Source organism: Temnothorax nylanderi, unplaced genomic scaffold (genome assembly GCF_030848795.1).
Source record: "Temnothorax nylanderi isolate EJ_2023f unplaced genomic scaffold, tnyl_v1.0 TNYL_tig0243_pilon, whole genome shotgun sequence".
NCBI lineage: Eukaryota > Metazoa > Arthropoda > Insecta > Hymenoptera > Formicidae > Temnothorax > Temnothorax nylanderi.
This window is the reverse complement of record NW_027249305.1, coordinates 262,735-281,364: the sequence shown is the minus strand read 5'-3', so window position 1 is coordinate 281,364 and position 18,630 is coordinate 262,735. Positions and strand designations below refer to the sequence as shown.

General features: G+C 32.7%; 1 long non-coding RNA gene across 2 annotated transcripts in view; it reads left to right on the top strand.

The window, feature by feature from the left end:
* The first annotated feature begins 509 nt into the window (after window positions 1-509).
* The window catches only part of LOC139779834 (uncharacterized), a 34,736-nt gene continuing 16,615 nt past the window's right edge, over window positions 510-18,630 (top strand). Inside the window, exon 1 of one of the 2 annotated variants that reach the window (XR_011720025.1) lies at window positions 510-1,236. This is a non-coding gene — a long non-coding RNA (uncharacterized lncRNA). Of the gene's footprint in view, window positions 1,237-4,369; window positions 6,933-18,630 lie in introns of those variants that run through there. The other variant, XR_011720024.1, reaches the window with a different exon arrangement.

Sequence of the window (18,630 nt, the reverse complement as noted above, 5' to 3'; positions counted from 1 at the left end):
GAGATGTTATTGATACAGTTGAACATTTTTTAAAGCTATTTTTGGGAATTATATTTATGCGATTTTTGAATATTTGAAAATGTAAAGGGTTTTATTTAATTATTCTTTCTCTTTAGGTAGTAATGCTATGTTATATATAGAACAAAGTAAAATTTATTAGAAACTCTTATAATTTTCTAAGTGCCAAAAATATCACGTTTAAAAATACAATAAATGTATAATTGTTTTAATTTTTAATGTACGCTTATGTAATTGACGCAAAGGATTTGAAACTCTTTGACATATACATTTTTTTAAGTCTTTTACATGAAAACTATGATGTTTCGTGGCCTCTCCAAAGCGTAAATAGAGATCATAAAAACATAATAAATACAATATTATTGTTAAAAACGTTTATTAATTACGCAATTTTTTGTTTTAATTTTTTAATTAAAATAGTAACATATTATTATCTACTTTTTTGACACTTTATATTGCCATGTAAAAGAGTATGTAATATTATATGAATGAGTGGAAATAAATTATATATTTTTTCATATAATTTTACATATTTTTTTTAAATGCAATTAATTGAAATATAAACGAGCCTAAAGAGATCAATTTGAAAAATAAAATTTAAAGAGACTCTGTAGAAAACAAGTTATTTATAATAAAAGAAAGGCTCAACTTTTGAAGATTTTAATTTTCAAAACTTTTATACAGTTCAAAAGAGGGGGATTTCATCTGAAGCGAATTCAATTAAGCTTCTCTCGCGAAAGTTCGTCGCGTACAAACACATCACCGGTCTCCTCGGACCGAAAAGTAAAGAACCTCGAGAAAAAGTCGGCAAAAAGTTCGACGCGGCAGATTTGCCGGTCTTCAACGTCAGTGACGTTTTATCGTGACGTTGTAATATCGGTAACGGTATAGTCATCAACGCGTAACGGGTTTTCGATCCCTTAATCCGCGCAATTAATCACGATCAGCCGCGGGGGCGACTTATCGCTTTTTATGAAGACATTCGGAAGTTAATAGATCGTATCACGAGAGGTCCGCGCATTAATATTTATAATTTTCCACTTCCGTACCGTCTAAAAAGTCATCAGGACGTCGCGCGCGGACGTCGGCGATGACGTCGCGTCGGATTAACCGGCGCATTATGCACGCTATAATGTAACACGAGTTGCTTTTATGAATAATGCATAGCCGAAGGAACAGCGGGAGCCTGTAGTGGAGCACCCACTTCAGATCAGCCAGGCAAGACAAAATTGAATCTTAAGTGTACGTTCTAAAAAGCTCCGTCAATCCACTACTCGTCGTCGACCTAGTAACGAGCACCGCCTTTTTTATCTTCATCCCCCGGCAGACTCTATTGCTATTAATTGTTAACCGTGTGACGAAAGTACTTAGCGCGCTCGATTGAGTATTTTTAATTCAATATCGTACTTTACTCGAAAACTTTAATGATTTATCAATTAATAGATTGCATAGATTATTTTAATTTGAAAATGACGTTTATATATATATATATATATATATATATATTTAATAATATATGCAACGTGACACATGATACATGTTAAATTTGAAATTTATTGAAAGATGTCTGTATATTTAGCACCCTGAAAACCTGGGGCTCTAAGTAAATTGACACAGATCGACAAAGACTAATTAGAATAAATAAAGAGATATAGATGATTGATATCGGTAATGAGAATTAATATGGAATAAATAAAAAGATACAATTAAATGTTGGCTGTTCTTCCGAAAACATCCGTGCTCCGATTTAGGTGAAACTTTGTGAATAGGTTCCTTTTAGATAAAAAAGACATATACCAAAAGGATTTTTTGCGACTCCAAGGTTTAGCAACTTTTTTAACATTTTTAACTTGCTGCCTCCGCGCATACATTTTCCACGCGAAACGAGGTGCCACATGGGTTTACAACTTTCCACGCGTGGAAAGCCCACGCATGTATTTTGAAGGCACACTATGTGTCTAGTTTAATAATAGTGGAGCCCCCGCAGGGGGGCGGAACCTACTGCCTTCACGCATACACTTTTCACGCGAGACGAGTTGTCACATGGGTTTACAACTTTCCACGCGTGGAAAGCCCACGCATGTATTTTGAAGGCACACTATGTGTCTAGTTTAATAATAGTGGAGCCCCCGCAGGGGGGCGGAACCTACTGCCTCCACGCATACACTTTTCACGCGAGACGAGTTGTCACATGGGTTTACAACGTTTCTGATTTTCTGAAGTTTCGCCAATGATGTTTATGTTATGACTTTGACGGGTATGACTTTATGGTTGTTTACATTACTTGAGAGCTGTTTTGGTTTGTAATATACTGAGTTAGTTCGCTCGTAATATACTGAGTTAATTCGAAAAAATATTTAAAAAGTTGCTAAACTTTGGAGTCGCAAAAAATCCTTTTGGTATAAGTCTTTTTTATCTAAAAGGAACCTATTTACAAAGTTTGACCTAAATCTGAGCACGGACGTTTTCGGAAGTTTCGCCAAATGTTGATTTCATTAGACTTGAGAAATTTAAATTATAATATATTGAAATTTTTAAAATAAAATAATTATGCTCAGGAATTTAGAAAACTGAAAGTGTGAAAAATTATAAATTAAGATACATTAATAATTTCATAAATCAGAATATAAAGTGTAGGATTAAAATGCTCATTGTTGTAAATTATTTTGGTATTATTAGTTAATTTTATAAGCTATATTGACTCATTCTAGTAAGAATGACTTTGTCTTGATTGGCATCTGTCACGAGATTAATTAATTCAAGTGCTATCTTATTATTTGAAGCTGCGTCGAAATTACGGGAAGCGCCGTTAGATCCGCTCGGTTGAAAATACTCGCTCGAGCGTGCCGAATTTCTTCCCCAACGTACCAATTACATGTCACTTAATTTATACGCAACACATGTAAAGCGCGTAATGTATGATTACGGTCCCGAATTTACTCACGTTGTCGTGCGAGCAGTCGCTAGCCTGTACATAACATCGTACCAAATATCTCTGGCCGTGTAATTGCATGTCCAATCACAGAATTGTTATTACTTCGCATAAACCGCGTCAAAGATCGTATATTTATATGCGCGTTTTTCGCTCCATTTCTATCTCGAGTATTTCTAGCTACAAGTATATTAGAGATTTCATTAGACATAATATACCGGTTATACAGATCGTCGCAAAGTTGCAAATATTTTTAAGAAACATTTTTTCTTTATTACAACGTGTTAATTTTCTTTTTAATTTTGCGCCTCCAATTATCTTTTTATGCGTCAGAAATTTTTCGAACTTAATCATTCACGCACATTAATTTTATACATCTAGAGAATGTTTTCCATGATACACTATACTTCCTGAAGTTTATTATTTAAACGATTAATTCATCATCGTAGTCTCGGTTTATTTTTTTTGCAAAAATCGACCGCTTTCTCGCTCGGCTAACACAGATTTTGCGACATTCTGTATAATCGCCTTGTGTATATAACTACTGATGTATATGTATATACTCTGTATCGTCTATATCAACCACTTATTTCCGGTCCGAAATCTTATCCCGTCACAGTGAACAAGATTAATTGCGTATTATTCGTTATCCGCGTCGAGCCGCGTCGATTACAGCCGGCCGGATGATTAATCGATGTGGAAATCGAGCGCTTCCCACTTCGTTAATAACTTGGTAAAGATTCTCCGCCGCGTCTGTCCGAGTTACGATTTTGCCGTCAATTCGCATTGATTAATTGGTGTCCAACAGGTACGCTGATCGGCTAAAGGCTACCGGGAGCACCACGTTACGATTGTCTCGATTGATCGTCACGGAAAGTTCGCATGACGCAAATTGTCAGCGGTCATCCCGTTCATCGTCGCGACGTGAAACTAGTAGTGTCAAAATTTACAAAAAATACACTTGAAATCTTTTTCTAAAAAAAGACACTGGTGACGTTTGGATAAACACCAACTAAATTGTATCTTCTATTATTCTTTTTTTCTTATGACCGCAACGGTTTTGTTTCTAACAAATGTTTTCCAATGTAAACCTGTTTCTCTGTATGTGCAACATTCATGTTTCCAGTTACTGTTATTGTTACGTTTTGGAAACATTTAATAATTTCATAAATATTGGAAACTATTCTCCTAAAATATGTAATGCATTTAAAAAATAATTGCTAATGTGCATCGTGATTGTTTTCTCCAAGCGCGATTAATTCGCTGAAAGTCAAACCATGTTTGGTGAAGCAGACAACAATTGACATGTGTATATATATCTAATACGATTGTTTGTGTATCTTGTATCATGAACATGTCGATACATTTGTGAAATGTCCTGTAGAGAGTTTCTTCCTATTGTAAGGTAAGAACTAATAATGTACAGATCGTCTCTCTCTTTAATTCCCGACTTCGTTTTATCTATCGTTGGCCGTTTTCGTATTTTCGTCGTTGGTGGCACAAGATGTATCGTTCGAAACATGCACTTTTCTGATTTCCAGAGCACTTTATATAAATGTGTGTATTAATTTATATATGCGTAATTATTAATTAATGTTTCTTATAGTTCTTCCATAGACAATCTCGATTCTCGAGTTTCGCAATAAAATCTAATTTCCCGAAAATTATCGAGAAAACATATGCGAACGTGTGATCTTATTCTCTCGCGCTTGGGACACTCGTTATCACGGTAACAATTTGACGGGAAATAATTGCGCCGAAAATTGCATTGCCCGCGGGGGCTCATTAGTTTTCCGCTTCGCCGATTCCCGCGCGCGCAAAACGCGAGCGCGGATTCGCTCGAATGCGAAATCGTCGCACGCGCGCCTTCGCGCGTGCATTCGAATTGTTTGATGTTCGAGGGAATGTGACGCATCGACGTTTGTGAGTTAATTCGTTTTCGTCGGTGATGCGCGCAGTATGCGCGTCACTTCGTCAATTTGCAGGCTTTCCCCCCGAGGTTATTGGATCGGTCGAAGCGCTATGAAGCTCATCGGTTTTTACGGTCGGTAGTACGGTATATATTCCTTCGAAAATCGCTGAAATCTGATTTTATTATACGCGCGTTCGAAAGGTTGAGCAAGGAAAACGAGGGGATCGTGAAATATTAAAATATCACTGCTTACGTATATACTGATGAGTTTATAAAATACGTATATATATCGTGATTTATTTAAATAAGTATAAGTTAGTTCAATGCAGTTTGTGCTTTGTATTACTACTAGGGAATTGTTAATTAGGAAACAGAAATTAGTATAGGATATATATACCTATACTGATAAGTATAGGAGTTAATTTTTCTAGCATTATGAGCGAAAGAGGGTTTTCCATCTCAAGTCGAAATAAGCTTTAAATGATATACTTGCAATTATTTGCTGCTAATTAGGAAAACTATATTAAAAATGCATTTTACCAGGAAATAACAATTAAAATGAACAAATCGAAGGCATCACGTGTAATAGTATGCGATAACAGTATCATGAATTAATTCAATGTACTACTAAAGAGTGTCATTGCTTTTTGACTAAATAAAAGTTACTCGTATGAAAGACTAACGAGTAACAATTTCAAAGGCGTAGCGTTGTAGAAAAGAACAATGGCGCGGTAGATCTCTATTAGTGCTTCATTTCCACATCCATCCACACACACACATACATCGATCGCGCGAGTAGTATGGAAGTTTAGGAGGAGGTCCGTAGAAAAGCATTAGCATAGGCGTACCTAGCGTGCAACAATGTAGTGTGTGCTTGTGGTTGTGGATTTCAGCAGGCGTACAGTCAGTACATCCCGGCTACAAGGGCCCAAGTGTCCGGGGCCCAGGGTGGGCAGACGGGGGTCGCCATGGATGGCACTTACCTCGTCGAGGCCTCGTTCTGAAAAAGTCTCCCCTCGCGCACTGTAAAAACGACACCGTAAAAATCGAACCGGACCGAACAAAGAAAACAAAAAAAAAATACATAGCGAATACAAAAAAGTAATAAGTGAAAACACGACACCGCTGTGTGTCGCACGACGCATGAGCGATTACAGTAAACTGTCGAGAAGTGCATTAGAGGATGCATGCGTGTCGGCAAAACAGTATAAATATGTGTATAACGCGCTAGAAATTCGGAGCTTTGCGAACGAGAACTGAGACACGCTCGACGTAAAGCAGATGCAATTTAGAGTTCAACCAAAGGGAAGGTAAAAAAGATTTATGTATATATAAATACATTTTTCTCTCCGACACAGAGAGAGAAGGGAGAGAGAACGAGAGAGAAAGGAAGCGGCGGATACGTACGAGTAATAGGGCGAGAAATTGAATAAGAGGGAGAGAAACAGTATAAGAGAGATATATATCATATATATATAGAGCGAAAATAAAAAATACGTATATATCTGTATCTCTCTCGACCTCGCCGATCGTTCGCGATCTAAGAAAATTAACCGCAAAAAAACCCACAAATAACACAAGCAAAGACACACACAGTCGCGCGAAATCCACAAAGTCAATCAATCAAATTCTTCTATTTCATCATTTCCGTGCCACCACCGACCCCCTACGACGTCGACGACGACGACGACGACGACGGCGACGACGACAACACGACGTCGGATCATGACGCTGCCGTTTGGACAACGATCCGCCCGTTGACAACGATCGGCGCGCTGCCTCATCATCCTTCATCATCCTTTTCATCATCGTCCTCCGGAACACGGTGGGCGAAACCGCCATCGATGACAACGACGACGACGAAAACTTCGACGATCATGAAAAAAATAACAACAAAAAAAAATATACGAAATTTGTGGCGACGAATAACGTAATGGATAATGGCATTAATGCCTGATCGATCGATTGAAAAATCATGTCAATCAGAGCCTGTCCTATCAACTTACCTCGAACGAGAGCAAGGACAGAGTGGTGCTCATATACGGCGACCGTATACAGGTGCGGAAAAAGGTAAAGAAACCATGTTTGACCGACAATTGTAAAAAAAAAACGATGATAATGATAATGCTGATGACGATGAGGCTGATAAGATATCATACGTATATGTGGTAGAGTTTATGTGTGATGTATCAAGTGTCTGGATTCGCGCGCTTCCCTCCGTGCTCTGCCGTGACGTGAAGAACGTATCAGGATCCCCTCAGCTAACCCCATCCCTCGCAGTGCTCGATAATGCTTTTAAGAGTGATCAATCTCTGGATTGGCTTCCTCGGTGTCCGCTTTCACCCTCGAAAAAAAAAAGAATCCTCTCTGCTCGCTACGCTTATTTAGGGGTTTTTGCATCCCTTGGAAGCTCATCGATATATATGAGGCTGTGCATATATATACTACTTAGTGTGCAATTTGCTTCTTGTGGTTATGGATGTATGGCTGCCTTGCTTTCAAAGAGATGGTTGGACGCTTTTAGGAATATGCCAGCATTTTAACGATAGCTTTCCTGCGCTAATTTTGTTTCGAATATTTTACTTCATATTTATAGACGACTTTTTATAATTTTCAATATTTTTAGTATTTTCAAATATATATATGAATAAGAATAAATGTGATGATTTTTTCACATATTTTTATTACTTTTTTGTTATATTTTTTAAATTACAAATGTATAATTTGTATATTTAATTTGTTATCACACATTGATATATTTTTATTTGACAAATTTCATTGATTTACAATTTTCTTAATGCATAAATTACGCAAGTTGCAAAACTTTCTCAAATTTGCGTTTAAGAACATTTCCTACTTTAATGTCGTTTTACAGAAGAATGTGTTTAATAAGAAATGTAATGGAAGTGCGAATTAATTATCATAAATCTTTCGGTTGGTTCTCGAAATAGCTTGCTTAATTAATTTTTTTACATACTGGCGATTGACGATATTTTTCTTTTCTGTCGTTTTTTTATTAAATTTTTTTTATGCTCGCAAAACTGGCAAAGTTTTTTATGAGATAACATTTATCAGCGAGGAAAATTCAGGAAGAATTTATTTCTCTTCCTCGCCGGTGAAGAGAAATCCTACGAAGTACTTTTTTACCTATTTGTGCAATTTGCTATGTTTCTAGTTTATTAATTATAGTTTTTTACGAATAGTAAATGCATACAAACCACAGAGTACTGAAATTGTTAATCTAAAATATTAAAAAAAGACTAAACTAATCTAAAATATAAAAAAATGACTTAACTATCTCAAACAAACATATAATTTTATAAATAAAGAATTTATACATTAGGTAATATAAACTGTTATTATTTGTTTAATTTAATCGCTTTCTATAATTTTATTTATATTGTGACAATAATATGTATTTACGATTTAATTCTTGTTTTCGATAAAAAAATCATGTGCCTAACAAGTCATTGCCTTTAAATTAATTATAACAATTTTGTGTTTTACGATTAAATTAAAATCAAATATTTTGTATAATTTAGTATATTTATTTTGTAATTTATTTAGTATAATATCAAACAAGTTTGAGCTGGATTTTTCTGATTATATGCACAAAATATAAACAATTTAAATTACGGATGTAAATACTAAATTCAAACATTGATAAATATATTGCTGGAAATAATTCCAACATAACATTTTTTATTTAATAGATAATAAAAAAATACCTATTCATTTTAAGATTTCCAATAAATTTCTCTATCGTATTTTCCATTTTTTGGATCATATAATAATTTAAATCATATGATCCAAAAGTGGAAAATACGATAGAAATTTATCAGAAATGATAGAATAGATATTTTTTTATTATTGGTTCATATCTGTATGTTATGGATAGAAATCTCTATTTGTTTATGAATAAAATATATTCTGAGTTTATCGAGCCTCCTCAGAATTTTTGAAGTTCCGAGACAAGATTTTGTTTTCTGGGAGTAGGATACTAGCCTACTGCCCAACACCCCAACACCCCTAACTTGGATGGGTCAGTTTCCTCTCCAAATGCAGAGAGGTTGTCGTGGCTAGATACTCTCGGTGTCTTTAGCCGGATTTGAACTCGGAATTTCGGCTCACTAGAGCAGCGCACATTCTTCTACGCTACGATTGCCACGTTTTTTAGTTATAAACAACAAAAATAAGGCTGTATGTAAAAGTTGTTCTGAAGAGATTTCATATGTAGCATACTTTATATATCTAGAAAAACATATATAATTTTGTCCAGACAAAATAGCGATAGTCCATGAGTGAGTATATATATACAAAAATTAACTTATTAATATATTAAGAAATATAAAATAGACATAGCGATAAAACAATTAATTGCTAAAGAAAAATGTAATAGATGCAAGTTTTCATAAAAGCACTTATATAAAAGTGTGCAAGTAGAAACTTGCTCATTGCTTCCTCATAGTTTTTAAGTGTGCAAGTAGAAACTTGCACATTGCTTCCTCATAGTTTTTAAATGTGCAAGTAGAAACTTGTACATTGCTTTCTCATAGTTTTTAAGTGTGCAAGTGGAACTTGTACATTGCTTTCTCATAGTTTTTAAGTGTGCAAGTGGAAACTTGTACATTGCTTTCTCATAGTTTTTAAGTGTGTAAGTAGAAACTTGTTTAAGTGAGCAAGTAGAAACTTGCACATTGCTTCCTCATAGTTTTCAAGTGTGCGAGTAGAAACTTGCACATTGCTTTCTCATAGTTTTTAAGTGTGCAAGTGGAAACTTGTACATTGCTTTCTCATAGTTTTTAAGTATGCAAGTAGAAACTTGTTTAAGTGAGCAAGTAGAAACTTGAACACTCCTTTCTTATAGTTTTTAAGTGTGCAAGTAGAAACCTGTACATTGCTTCCTCTATGAGGAAGCCTGTTTTTTTATGCATAATTATTAGTAGATATTTATTAATTTGGCTTCCTCATAGAGGAAGCAATGTACAGGTTTCTACTTGCACACTTAAAAACTATAAGAAAGCAATGTTCAAGTTTCTACTTGCTCACTTAAACAAGTTTCTACTTGCATACTTAAAAACTATGAGAAAGCAATGTACAAGTTTCCACTTGCACACTTAAAAACTATGAGAAAGCAATGTACAAGTTCCACTTGCACACTTAAAAACTATGAGGAAGCAATGTACAAGTTTCTACTTGCACATTTAAAAACTATGAGGAAGCAATGTGCAAGTTTCTACTTGCACACTTAAAAACTATGAGGAAGCAATGTGCAAGTTTCTACTTGCACACTTTTTTTATGAATAGAGTATCATTAAAGATAGATTGGTGTTGTATTTGGCTTGATATCTCAAAATTTGCGGAAATTAGAGCAATCACGTAGATTTTTTAAAACAGAAATTGGTAACCTCTTTATTATTAGCAATTTTTATTAATTCTATTATATTCTTCAATTTTTTCTACCCCTATTTCATATATAATTCTTTAAAATTTAATTAATCAGTTCTTGAGTTATAGAAATTTCAGTAAACTTGGCTGTTTTTTTTTTTAACAGAAATTGGTAACTAATCAAGCTAATCCAGAACTAATCTTAACGAATTATATATGAAATAGGGGTAGAAAAGACTGAAGAATATAATAGAATTAATAAAAATTGTTAATAATAAAGGAGTTACCAATTTCTGTTAAAAAAAAACAGCCAAGTTTACTGAAATTTCTATAATTCAAGAACTGATTAATTAAATTTTAAAGAATTATATATGAAATAGGGGTAGAAAAAACTGAAAAATATAATAGAATTAGAAATAGATCGATATCTCAAATATTGAGAAAGCTATAGCGTAAAACACGCTTTTCTGAAAAATGAAAATCCCCTTAAAATCCATACCGGTCGACGGATTTTAATAAAATTGGAGGAGGACATACTTTCTATGATACTCTATTTGTGTGCAAAACTTCAAACCGGTATCTAAAAAATTGTAGAAGTAGATGCGTGTACAAAAAATCCGTACACACACACACACACACACACACACACACACACACACACACACACACACACACACACACACATACATACATACTTCCGGACATTTTCTACTAATATGATTTCTCGACATTTTAGAACATTCTAAATCTATTTCCTTTAAAATCTCGAAAAATTTTTTTTTCACCATTACAAAGCTTCCTCTATGAGGAAGCAATATTTACAATTTCGATCAGAAGTGTTTTCCATTATACCTAATATGTATGTTTCTAAGTCATTAATATCGAAAATGACCTGTCAAAAATTGTATCGAAATATCCGTGATAGGTGTCTAGATCGATTTCCGAAAATAGAAGAGAATAAGACAGAAGAGTCATCATATAAAATATTATTTAATTGTTAAAGAACTGCAAAAGAACTTTTTTTAATTGCTCACATGTACTAACTTTTACGCGTTATAAACATATGAAAAAATTAAAGCTTTATTTTAAATGTTTATCTATTTAACATAATTATGACAAAAATTTCTTATTTTCTTCTTGTCTTGTTACTTTGACTTTTCTGTGATCTTTTAATAATACAACTATAATCACACATACATTTACAATGTATCAACCTATAGTTGGCATAAATTAGAACTTCTACATTAATTTGTCTATATAACTCTGTCTATATCCGGAAAGAGTGTACTAAAAATATGCTGCTGCTGATCATTCTGTTTGTGTTTATTCTAAATCTTGCTTCTCACTAAGAACGCAAAGTTATTTTTGTTTAATATTTATTACAGACATAGTTATTGTTTTTTTGAAATATTGCTCTTTTCAACAATTTTACTCATTTTTATATACCATTAAATATATTTATGATTTAATTATTACTATTGACATAATGAGAAATAAATGTAAAAAATATAGTATTTCTTTCACGATTTTTCTTTTTTAAAGATACTTTTACATTCTTATATTTAATTAAATTAGAGCACGTTACACAATTCACTTTTCACATTATCTTACATTTTAAAAACAAATTTTAGAAATAATATTTAAACATACCACAATGAGTAAATGAACTGTACATACAAATATTATACATAATTAGATCAGGCCGAATATGGCCGAGTATGGCCGAAATAAATAAATAAATAAATATGATAAGCGTGTACTATATGTGTGTGTCGTGATCAGATCTAAATTAAAAACATTATTTGTTTTAACCAACAAATTCATTAAATCGACTTAACTGGCGACGAATATAAATCATCGTCCTGACAATTCGACCATTGGTTTTGGTCAGATTAATCGTCAAGACATTTCGACCATGGGTTTTGATCCTTTTAAAAAGGACGATTAATCTGATCAAAACCAATGGTCGAATTGTCAGGGACGATTTATATTCATCATCAGTTAAGTCGATTTAGTGAATTTGTTGGTTAATCATCACTGGTAATATACAATATATCTTTGTGGTTTATTATTTGTTTTCATTATTTTATTATATTCTGAGATTTAGTAACGTCAAGTTTTTTTGCATTAAATATTTTTTAATGTTAATTGAATATTATATACACTTAAAATTTAAATATCTTCTATTATCCTGGTGGGTTTAAAAGTGTTTAATTTTTTAAAACGTTTATCATATTTTCTCTTTTTATTTGATGCAATTTCCTGATTTCAACACTTTTTTGGAAAAACATTTAAAAAATTTTTTAAATTATGAAATGTTGAGTAACACTTATTATTCACCGAAACATTCTTCTTATGGAAATCAATACCATTTATGTTACCATGCACAATTATTTTATATTTGTGATTAGATATATTAAAACAATTTTCAATTGTACAACAGTTTCTCGTATCGGCACGTACACTTGGCGACTTTTTTAATATTTTTTTTAAAGGTGGTTTCTTAATGATTTTGTATTTTACGTGAAAAGTGCACTCATTGCAGTTATTAATCTAAAGAAATATCGGGGAGCTATCGCATCGTTAGTTTCTGATGGAATGTATATTTCAGCATTGGAATTAGGGCGCTTTACTGTCCTCGTGAAGCGCGCGTCAAATTTCGCTAATCTGATCTTGTTGGTGAATACCAAAATTAATGACAGACATTAACGCTATGATGCGCCGACTTTGCACTTTTTTTTTCTTTACAGCATAACGCCTCATCACCGTGCAATCTCTGCGGTCCCCTGCGATCTACAATATCCTTGTCGCACTTCTCCTTTTGTTTAAACTTCGAGCACAAAATAGGAGTTGCTCGAACGAGAAGGGCCGTAAAGGAAAAAATGCGCTGTTTTTTTTTCGAAATCACCCTCGGATTATATTTTCTGCTTTCAGCCGTTGGTTTACTCATTCTTTTTGTGAAATTTGTCTGCTTGGATAAGATTTTCCCGTTTACACTTTTTTTAAACGAGAGAAAAATTGAATACCATTAGCGTAAAAATCGCGTGTTACATTCTTTAAAACTGTTTTTCAAACAGTTCCTTACATTTTTGAAAATATGACTTCTTAAGTGTGTAACTTCTTGTAAGCACATACATCAATTTTCTGAAACTGGGGCAACCTTAATCATTTTGTGATTTCGAAGTAGTGCATCACCGCAGTAAGTCATTCTACTATCGTTAATAAACGCTTTTATAACAAGTTCTTTGATGTATGATAAATTGAAATCGATTTTGCTTAATTAAAACTCTATTAATATTTTATGGAAATTAGATAAAGAACAACATTTTGTACTTTTATTTCTTTTATATTCTTTAAGTTATGAAAATTATATTTTTTCATCAAAGAAAGATTAACTTTAAATTGATCAAAAAAATGAAAATAATCGTGCAAAACCTGAAATAATTTTTTATGCAACGCCATGTGTTTCCTATTTGCTTTTAAACTGCAAAATAATGTGATTTCTAGTTTCGAGATACTGATATTTTCTCAGACAGATAAATTTAAATTTGTTTGCATCCTCACTCCCTCGTGAACTCTTCGTATTTTTTTTTAGCTAAACAGAAATGTGGCAGGCAAAAAATTTAGGAGGAGCGGGAAGTTAAGGTATATAAAGGTTCGTAAAGAAAGACATATACAACAGCTACGGAATAGGCCGTTAGTTTTTCTTCTGCTTCTCTTCTCTTTCCTTTTCTGCAGTTTCATGACTTACTTCGAGACGATTTAAAGGCATCGGCGATTGTGTGAAATAGAAGTTCCGCGTCTCTTTCGAGATTTTACGGCCTGAAAAATACCTTTGTTTTGTCGAACGCTCGCTTTTTTTCCTCTTTTACGTTTCTGCCACACATTTTACGCGTGCGACACGAAAATATTTTTTTAAATGTTTCGTAAACGCGATAGAGAACTGTTGTTACGCGACTTGTCGTATCTCTGTTTTGTCTGTTTAATATTTTAGGAATAAATTTATGCTTTACGAATGCGATTGATTCAACGCGACGAATGTTTTGGTGCTGCATATATTTTATAAAACCGTACTTTTAATATTACTTAACAAAAGTGGTAATATGTAATTAATTAAGAATTGTATTTAGAAAAGAAAAATGAAATCGTCATAAGTTTTACGACTATAACGCACGTAATTCGTTGGATTAAAGTTATATATTTTAAACGTTACGTAACAAAAGTACAGTTAAACAAACGAGTTTGCCTTACTTGCGTCGTTGTTGATTTAATTTAAAATAATTAGAGATTATATGCAAGTGATCAAAGTAGTCAGTGATTATCAAAAACTGCGTATTTTGCTATTCAGGTTGCAAAAATGTTTGTTCAAACGTATGTTATGGAACAAACGACCCATTTGCAATTTTAATTAGAATATTGTGGCTGACTTGTAATTCTTCACTGTAAAACGAAAGATAAATAAATCCATTTTGTTTATTTTTCAAAAATAATCGAGACAGCATCGTAGCAAACTTTAGGACAAAAAAGAGATTTTCTACATCACCTATACTTTACAATCTTTGTTTATGCTTTTTATATTTATTTTATATTTATTATAATTTCTATACTTTACGTTATTTATTTATTATTTTTTAATAATTTATTAATTATTTCCTGAATGCATTTATGTACATCTTTAAATATATATTTTACATTTATTTTATTTAAATATACTTTTATATAGAAATATATTTAATTATCTAATAATTTTGTCTAATTTATCACCCCAAAAAAATATTCTATTCATAAGTGGGGAATTCCTCTAAGCATTTTCTCTAAGTAAAAAATCTTACATGAAGCATATTTTTCTTTAAGTAAGACGTATTACTTTATAAAAGAGTGGATGCGTGAGTTTTAATAGTTATAATCAAGAGTAAATTCCTTTATAGCAAGTTCTATTATAATCTAGACTGTTTTACTTGTAGTGACAAAGATGTGTTACACGCGAAGTGTAATTAGATTAGATTACGAAAATGACTATCAGAGGCAAACGCTGCGCATTTATTTCAGTCGGATTTACTATCGCTCGCTCGCAGCCGTGGTACATTAACCGAATCCTCGTAAAAGTGTACTAAATTTCGCATAAACCTGCCGGCGCGTCAATACAGAGAATAAATTTAACCGTAAAAACCGCCTTTACGGCTGTCGTCTAAATCGAATGCATTTAAAGGCGTGACGTAAAGTTTTGCTTAAATGTCCAATGCTTATCTTGCGGATTGACTTGATTAAGTCATTAACCCGTCTTTTATGATTCTCTCTTTCCGGTAAATCGACGACTATTAAATCTCAAATCTCTTGTCTTATATTTTTACTACAAAGACATAAAATAAATTCAAGTAAAATTAAAAGTAAAACTAAGTAGAGTAAAAAATAAATACTAACAAGGGGAAGCTCAGGTAACTCACCCTGGGATTTCGATGCCAATTTTTTTGGTTATTCTGGAGGTGAAAAAAAGAGATACGTGTCCCGGCGTTTGATTGAATAGGCCTTAGTTTCGGAGTAATAAATTTGTGAAAATTGAAATTTATTTATTTTTATTTATTTTGATGATACTGATATAGTATGCAAATTTTCGAAGTAGAAATTTTATTATCACATTATAAACATTAATGTAAATTTAATTTTAAGGGACTTTTAATTCAAGTAGTAATATTTGAAATAATAAATAAGTAATAATAATATAAGTTATTTGTAATGGGTAACATATAAAGGTAACGTATTCGAATTTTTAATCGTTTAAATTTAAAATTTTATTGGAAATAATATTAACGGTATTTTAAATTTCTAGTTTTTAAAATAATTAGTAGTAGGGGAAGAAGAATAAACAAACATCGGAATGTGAATGTGAATTTTTTAATTACAAAATTCAATTATTTTGATGAGGAACAATTACTTGGATGATAAACATCATAAAAACATTTAAAACATATACATTTTTTCATCATCAAAATTCATCAAAATAAATGAAAATAAATAAGTTTGTTGGAGTAATTGTTGGAAAAATTATATGTATATATATAGATATATATATATATACAGAAACTAACATAAGGCCGTCAAAGACCTAGGCTTGGATCGCATGGCTTTTGATTCTAATTGATTGTATATTGTTACGATCCTATTTCTCTTATTATTAAAAATAAATAAATTTCAATTTTCACAAATTTATTACTCCGAAACTAAGGCCTATTCAATCAAACGCCGGGACACGTATCTCTTTTTTTCACCTCCAGAATAACCAAAAAAATTGGCATCAAAATCCCAGGGTGAGTTACCTGAGCTTCCCCTTGTAAGTAAAGAAAGAAGTAAATAATAATTTTATGTTTATTACATATACATATTATATATGTATATCAATCGATATAAACAAAAAATTTTACTGTCGACCTTAAAGGATTTCTATAAATATTTTAATACAAGATCTTCTAATTTCTAATTCTCTTATAAACTTCTAATCTGATTAACACAGTGCTTACTTCTGTGTTTGCTACATAAAGACCGTTGACGCAATTATTAAGTAATGCACCCAGAAATAACGCGAGTACCTATTCCATTTAGTCGCTTGCATTACGTTTATCGATCGCGCTTCCTGCATTTGCATTTACATGCGATAAATTTGTATCCGGCGGATTATATTGTATTGGTATTACCGCAGATTATGCCCATATCGCAATCGGCTAGCTTGATTATACGGAGTGTCCACAGACTCCACAGTATCAAATTTTCATATGAATAACCCATGTGTACTTTTTATATATATGTACATATAAATTTGACAGAACTTTTTTCAGAGATTGATTTCAGAAATTGCTTTTTAGGAATAGGTCGTGCGTGAGAAGATTAGTTGATTAAAATCTATTCAGATTTGTCTCTTAATACTGTCTTTAATCACAACATTTTCTAAGTCTCTATAGTTTACGCGGATACGTCTATGCCCTAGCGAGTAGCAGTGTCGAATAATCGTCTCTCTGTCTCCGGCATCTCGCGATAGTTTTCTCCTCTCAGGACTTCGTGTCCTTCAAGAAGTCGGTCGTCACGTCTCGATCGGTTTAACATTAATGTTTATTGTTTGTGTCTTGACTTTATCGTTCCCGCTTACCGTCACTTATATTTATGTTTTCCAATCTAACGTTTTTCCCTGTTTTTCGACCTCGTTATTTCTTACTTTAGATTCAAGATCTTTCGGCGGTTAAATGTGTGACGATATAATCGCCACAGCTTCTATTTGCATCTCTTCTTTGGTTTTATCGACGCAATAAGCAATTAATTAATTTAATTAATTAAGCATACGCTTAAGAATACGATAAATAATAGTATTAAATATAGTGAAGTTTTGTAGGAAGCTTCGTAACGTACTTCGCATATACCTATTTATAGTTTGCATTTTCGAACATTGAAATGCAAGTCACTTCGTTTCCATATTTTTCGCGGCTTTCCGCTTTCGCGCATGAAGTCAGAGAGACGCCGGTAATTTTTAGTGTTCTTATTTGATCACTTGACCGCGTATGAAGCGGTTATGCGTTTTATCGCGGTTTTATGTAGAAATAATTTCAGTCGGTATTGCGTCGCGTACCTAAAAGATTCATAATGGGGGCACTTCTATGCAAGCTGTTCTGCGTTTTGCTGCTTTAATAAATTCGTCGGGTATTATTAGAAGAATGTGCCTCGAATATCTGTGGACGTTTATGTGGCCGTGAGAGAAATGAGAGATGCAAATAGCTTTGTCATAAATTTCATTTTTATTTAAATTCCAATAATCTTGTTTTCTTTTCAAATGGAAATAATAATTTATTTCGCGTTTAACTTGACGTTTTCGTCCCGTATAGGATTTCGCTAGGATCTTGTTATCATCCAATCATAAAAACGGGAAAAATTACATAATTTAGAACAAAGTTATTTAATTAAAAAGTTATTATTATAATTTGCTATTGCTATAATATGTTAAATAATTGATCAGTCAAATTATAGTTGAATAGTGAAATCAATTACAAGAGAGCAAATTATAATTATTTATACATTTTATCAACTGATGTCAGGTACTTACATGATCGCCACGTGAATTTCTAAGCGAAATAGTGCATCTTTACTATGAGTAAAAAAGTATATAATATGTTACGATCAAGAGATTGAGTTTTTAAAAATAAAAGAAAAATTTTGAAGATGGTTCATACTGTATACTTAATGATCTGCGAATATTAGCGATTATTGCTACTAGCTCTACTATTACTAGTTGCCTATTTCTCAGGAGAATTCAACGCCTCTCTAGAATTATTGCCTTAGACTTAGACGGGTATTTGGCCTATTCTCGAGCACGCCACTGCATAAGCGTCTCAATTCGATA